We start from the raw sequence: 6551 nt of genomic DNA, 5'->3' as shown, positions 1-6551 counted from the left end.
TGCATTGGCCGGGAATCGAACCCAGATCAACTGCTTGGGAAGCAGCTATGCTCACCACTATACCACCAATGCATGAGCCCTCTTACCAAATTAGGCTTTTGTTGCCCAAAGGTGCTAAAGTGTCAACACACAAAAAAAGGACTGAATATGATGGGAAAGAGCCGATTGATAAAAAAAAGTTTTCAAAAAGGCAAGGTGTTGTCCAAAACTCATAAATTAACTCTTTAGAATCAGCTGCGTAGACTTTCTACCAATTTCTAAAATTCCCTCAATTGTTTTCGCTATTTGCCCGTAAGTTACCTAAAGTCTTACCAAAATAGAAAGTACACTATGAGCCTTAGCACAAAAAGATTAAAAAGAGTCAATTCACTGCATAGGAAAACACTATGGGAGACGAACTTCCTAATAATGGGAACATTGTTTTCAAGAGGCCCTCTCACCTCTACGTCTCTTCCAAGGGGTATTGGGGTACAGTGACATCTCCCAGTGAACGCATTTGTCTTGGTTGAAAGCAATGTTACAGTTCAAAAACTGTGTTGAAGGGGGTAACTGTTGTGAATTCTGTGGCAGAGCTCCCTCCTGTGGTCACAAGTGGTACTTCGGCTGGTTCTCTCTGTGAGGAGGAAAGTGGTACTGCGGCTTCTGAGTTTCCTTCCTCAGGTGATGTGGTGAAGTCGTTAGGTGCTTCTCTATTTAACTCCACCTAGTGCTTTGATCCTGGCTTCCAGTCAATGTTCTAGTATTGGACCTGTTTCCTCCTGGATCGTTCCTGTGGCCTGCTGCTCTGCATAGCTAAGTTCCTCTTTGCTATTTGTTTGCTGTTTTTTTCTGTCCAGCTTGTCAATTTTTTTTTTTCTGCTTGCTGGAAGCTCTGGAACGCAGAGGGTGTACCTCCGTGCCGTTAGTTCGGTACGGAGGGTCTTTTTGCCCCCCTTTGCGTGGTTTTTGTAGGGTTTTGTGTTGACCGCAAAGTTACCTTTCCTATCCTCGCTCTGTGCAGAAAGTTGGGCTTCACTTTGCTAAATCTATTTCATCTCTACGTTTGTCTTTTCATCTTAACTCACAGTCATTATATGTGGGGGCTGCCTTTTCCTTTGGGGTATTTCTCTGAGGCAAGGTAGGCTTATTTTCTATCTTCAGGCTAGCTAGTTTCTCAGGCCGTGCCGAGTTGCATAGGCAGCGTTAGGCGCAATCCACGGCTGCCTTTAGTGTGGTTGGAGAGGATTAGGGATTGCGGTCAACAGAGTTCCCACGTCTCAGAGCTCGTTCTTGTTTTTTGGGTTATTGCCAGGTCACTGTATGTGCTCTGACCTCTATGTCCATTGTGGTACTGAATTACCTTTCATAACAGTACTGGAATCCAAAGTACTAATGATTCTCAATAGAGGGAACAAAGAAGTTCTGAGACCATTTTTTTTTCTTTGCACTGTGTTTTGCTTTTTTTTTCCCCTAGACATTTGGGTGGTTCAGGACACAGGTGTAGCAATGGACATTAAAGGTCTGTCATCATGTGTGGATCAGCTCACGGCAAGAGTGCAAAGTATTCAAGATTTGGTGGTTCAGAATTCTATGTTAGAACCGAGAATCCCTATTCCTGATTTGTTTTTTGGAGATAGAACTAAATTTCTGAGTTTCAAAAATAATTGTAAACTATTTCTGGCTTTGAAACCTCGCTCCTCTGGTGACCCAGTTCAACAAGTTAGGATCGTTATTTCTTTTTTGCGCGGCGACCCTCAGGACTGGGCATTTTCCCTTGCGCCAGGGGATCCTGCATTAAGTAATATCGATGCATTTTTCCTAGCGCTCGGATTGCTGTACGGTGAGCCTAATTCTGTGGATCAGGCAGAGAAGAATTTGCTGGCTCTGTGTCAGGGTCAGGATGAAATAGAGGTATATTGTCAGAAATTTAGAAAGTGGTCCGTACTCACTCAGTGGAATGAAGGTGCGCTCGCAGCTATTTTCAGAAAGGGTCTCTCTGAAGCCCTTAAAGATGTCATGGTGGGATTTCCTATGCCTGCTGGTCTGAATGAGTCTATGTCTTTGGCCATTCAGATCGGTCGACGCTTGCGCGAGCGTAAATCTGTGCACCATTTGGCGGTATTACCTGAGCTTAAACCTGAGCCTATGCAGTGCGATAGGACTTTGACCAGAGCTGAACGGCAAGAACACAGACGTCTGAATGGGCTGTGTTTCTACTGTGGTGATTCCACTCATGCTATCTCTGATTGTCCTAAGCGCACTAAGCGGTTCGCTAGGTCTGCCACCATTGGTACGGTACAGTCAAAATTTCTTCTGTCCGTTACCTTGATCTGCTCTTTGTCATCGTATTCTGTCATGGCATTTGTGGATTCAGGCGCTGCTCTGAATTTGATGGACTTGGAGTATGCTAGGCGTTGTGGGTTTTTCTTAGAGTCCTTGCAGTGTCCTATTCCATTGAGAGGAATTGATGCTACGCCTTTGGCCAAGAATAAGCCTCAGTACTGGACCCAGCTGACCATGTGCATGGCTCCTGCAAATCAGGAGGTTATTCGCTTTCTGGTGTTGCATAATCTGCATGATGTGGTCGTGTTGGGGTTGCCATGGCTACAAGTCCATAATCCAGTATTAGATTGGAAATCCATGTCTGTGTCCAGCTGGGGTTGCCAGGGGGTACATGGTGATGTCCCATTTCTGTCTATTTCGTCATCCACCCCTTCTGAGGTTCCTGAGTTCTTGTCTGATTACCGGGATTTATTTGATGAGCCCAAGTCTGATACCCTACCTCCGCATAGGGATTGTGATTGTGCTATCGATTTGATTCCTGGTAGTAAATTCCCAAAAGGTCGACTGTTTAATTTATCTGTGCCTGAGCACGCCGCTATGCGGAGTTATGTGAAGGAGTCTTTGGAGAAGTGGCATATTCGCCCGTCATCGTCGCCATTGGGAACAGGGTTCTTTTTTGTAGCCAAGAAGGATGGTTCACTGAGACCTTGTATAGATTACCGCCTTCTAAATAAGATCACGGTTAAATTTCAGTACCCCTTGCCATTGTTATCTGATTTGTTTGCTCGGATTAAAGGGGCTAGTTGGTTCACCAAGATAGATCTTCGTGGTGCGTATAATCTTGCGCGAATTAAGCGAGGCGATGAATGGAAAACTGCATTTAATACGCCCGAGGGCCATTTTGAGTATCTAGTAATGCCATTCGGACTTGCCAATGATCCATCAGTGTTTCAGTCCTTTATGCATGACATCTTCCGAGAGTACCTGGATAAATTCCTGATTGTGTACTTAGATGACATTTTGATCTTCTCGGATGATTGGGAGTCTCATGTGAAGCAGGTCAGAACGGTGTTTCAGGTCCTGCGTGCTAATTCTTTGTTTGTGAAGGGATCAAAGTGTCTCTTTGGTGTTCAGAAGGTTTCATTTTTGGGGTTCATCTTTTCCCCTTCTAATATCGAGATGGATCCTGTTAAGGTCCAAGCCATCCATAATTGGACTCAGCCGACATCTCTGAAAAGTCTGCAAAAGTTCCTGGGCTTTGCTAATTTTTATCGTCGCTTCATCTGCAATTTTTCTAGTATTGCTAAACCATTGACCGATTTGACCAAGAAAGGTGCTGATTTGGTCAATTGGTCTTCTGCTGCGGTGGAAGCTTTTCAAGAGTTGAAACGTCGTTTTTCTTCTGCCCCTGTGTTGTGTCAACCAGATGTTTCGCTTCCGTTCCAGGTCGAGGTTGATGCTTCTGAGATTGGAGCAGGGGCTGTTTTGTCGCAGAGAAGTTCTGATTGCTCGGTGATGAAACCATGCGCCTTCTTTTCCAGGAAGTTTTCGCCTGCTGAGCGAAATTATGATGTTGGCAATCGAGAGTTGCTGGCCATGAAGTGGGCATTCGAGGAGTGGCGTCATTGGCTTGAAGGAGCTAAGCATCGCATGGTGGTCTTGACTGATCATAAGAACTTGACTTATCTCAAGTCCGCCAAGCGGTTGAATCCTAGACAAGCTCGTTGGTCGTTGTTTTTTGCCCGTTTTGACTTTGTGATTTCATACCTTCTGGGCTCTAAAAATGTGAAGGCGGATGCCCTGTCTAGGAGTTTTGTGCCCGACTCTCCGGGTGTAGCTGAGCCGTCGGGTATCCTCAAAGAGGGAGTAATTGTGTCTGCCATCTCCCCTGATTTGCGGCGGGTGCTGCAAAAATTTCAGGCTAATAAACCTGATCGTTGCCCAGCGGAGAAACTGTTTGTCCCTGATAGGTGGACGAATAAAGTTATCTCTGAGGTTCATTGTTCGGTGTTGGCTGGTCATCCTGGAATCTTTGGTACCAGAGAGTTGGTGGCTAGATCCTTTTGGTGGCCATCTCTGTCGCGGGATGTGCGTACTTTTGTGCAGTCCTGTGGGATTTGTGCTCGGGCTAAGCCCTGCTGTTCTCATGCCAGTGGGTTGCTTTTGCCCTTGCCGGTCCCGAAGAGGCCTTGGACACATATCTCTATGGATTTTATTTCAGATCTTCCCGCCTCTCAAATGATGTCAGTCATTTGGGTGGTCTGTGATCGCTTCTCTAAGATGGTCCATTTGGTACCCTTGTCTAAATTGCCTTCCTCCTCTGATTTGGTGCCATTGTTTTTCCAGCATGTGGTTCGTTTGCATGGCATTCCGGAGAATATCGTTTCTGACAGAGGTTCCCAATTTGTTTTGAGGTTTTGGCGAGCCTTTTGTGGTAGGATGGGCATTGACTTGTCTTTTTCCTCGGCTTTCCATCCTCAGACTAATGGGCAGACCGAACGAACCAATCAGACCTTGGAAACATATCTGAGATGCTTTGTTTCTGCTGATCAGGATGACTGGGTGTCCTTTTTGCCTTTGGCTTAGTTCGCCCTTAATAATGGGGCCAGCTCGGCTACCTTGGTTTCACCGTTTTTCTGCAACTCTGGGTTCCATCCTCGTTTCTCTTCAGGGCAGGTTGAGTCTTCGGACTGTCCTGGTGTGGATACTGTGGTGGATAGGTTGCAGCAGATTTGGACTCATGTGGTGGACAATTTGACTTTGTCCCAGGAGAAGGCTCAACGTTTCGCTAATCGCAGACGCTGTGTGGGTCCCCGACTTCGGGTTAGGGACTTGGTTTGGTTATCTTCTCGTCATATTCCTATGAAGGTTTCCTCTCCTAAGTTTAAACCTCGTTTTATTGGTCCGTATAGGATTTCTGAGGTTCTTAATCCTGTGTCTTTTCGTCTGACCCTTCCAGATTCATTTTCCATACATAACGTATTCCATAGGTCATTGTTGCGGAGATACGTGGCACCTATGGTTCCATCTGTTGATCCTCCTGCCCCGGTTTTGGTGGAGGAGGAGTTGGAGTATATTGTGGAGAAGATTTTGGATTCTCGTGTTTCAAGGCGGAAACTCCAGTATCTGGTTAAGTGGAAGGGTTATGCTCAGGAAGATAATTCCTGGGTCTTTGCCTCTGATGTCCATGCTCCCGATCTTGTCCGTGCCTTTCATATGGCTCATCCTGGTCGTCCTGGGAGCTCTGGTGAGGGTTCGGTGACCCCTCCTCAAGGGGAGGGTACTGTTGTGAATTCTGTGGCAGAGCTCCCTCCTGTGGTCACGAGTGGTACTTCGGCTGGTTCTCTCTGTGAGCTTCCGTTGGTGGAGGAAAGTGGTACTGCGGCTTCTGAGTTTCCTTCCTCAGGTGATGTGGTGAAGTCGTTAGGTGCTTCTCTATTTAACTCCACCTAGTGCTTTGATCCTGGCTTCCAGTCAATGTTCTAGTATTGGACCTGTTTCCTCCTGGATCGTTCCTGTGGCCTGCTGCTCTGCATAGCTAAGTTCCTCTTTGCTATTTGTTTGCTGTTTTTTTCTGTCCAGCTTGTCAATTTGTTTTTTTCTGCTTGCTGGAAGCTCTGGGACGCAGAGGGTGTACCTCCGTGCCGTTAGTTCGGTACGGAGGGTCTTTTTGCCCCCCTTTGCGTGGTTTTTGTAGGGTTTTGTGTTGACCGCAAAGTTACCTTTCCTATCCTCGCTCTGTTCAGAAAGTTGGGCCTCACTTTGCTAAATCTATTTCATCTCTACGTTTGTCTTTTCATCTTAACTCACAGTCATTATATGTGGGGGCTGCCTTTTCCTTTGGGGTATTTCTCTGAGGCAAGGTAGGCTTATTTTCTATCTTCAGGCTAGCTAGTTTCTCAGGCCGTGCCGAGTTGCATAGGCAGCGTTAGGCGCAATCCACGGCTGCCTTTAGTGTGGTTGGAGAGGATTAGGGATTGCGGTCAACAGAGTTCCCACGTCTCAGAGCTCGTTCTTGTTTTTTGGGTTATTGCCAGGTCACTGTATGTGCGCTGACCTCTATGTCCATTGTGGTACTGAATTACCTTTCATAACAGGTAACCACCCATGATAAGGGGTAGGTAAAAGATGGGCAGGACGCCTACTCACCATATCTCCTCCTCCAAGGTGTGGCTAGGAAGATAAATGTGGAGACACTGTTTTTTTTTCGTATTGTGTTTGGAGAGGAGAGTCTCCAGAGGTGGCTCCAGGAGGAGCAGAAGACATTTGATGGTCTGAGCAGGAGAACC

The 6551-nt window shown here is 46.4% G+C and overlaps 1 non-coding gene across 1 annotated transcript; it reads right to left on the bottom strand.

Annotated features, from left to right (window-relative positions):
* Positions 1-72, bottom strand: TRNAG-CCC (transfer RNA glycine (anticodon CCC)). The gene has a single exon. It is a non-coding gene; the product is annotated as a tRNA-Gly (tRNA).
* Positions 73-6551: the final 6479 nt, after the last annotated feature.

This window comes from Ranitomeya imitator, chromosome 5, assembly GCF_032444005.1.
Source record: "Ranitomeya imitator isolate aRanImi1 chromosome 5, aRanImi1.pri, whole genome shotgun sequence".
Classification (NCBI taxonomy): domain Eukaryota; kingdom Metazoa; phylum Chordata; class Amphibia; order Anura; family Dendrobatidae; genus Ranitomeya; species Ranitomeya imitator.
This window is presented reverse-complemented; position numbering and strand designations above follow the sequence as displayed.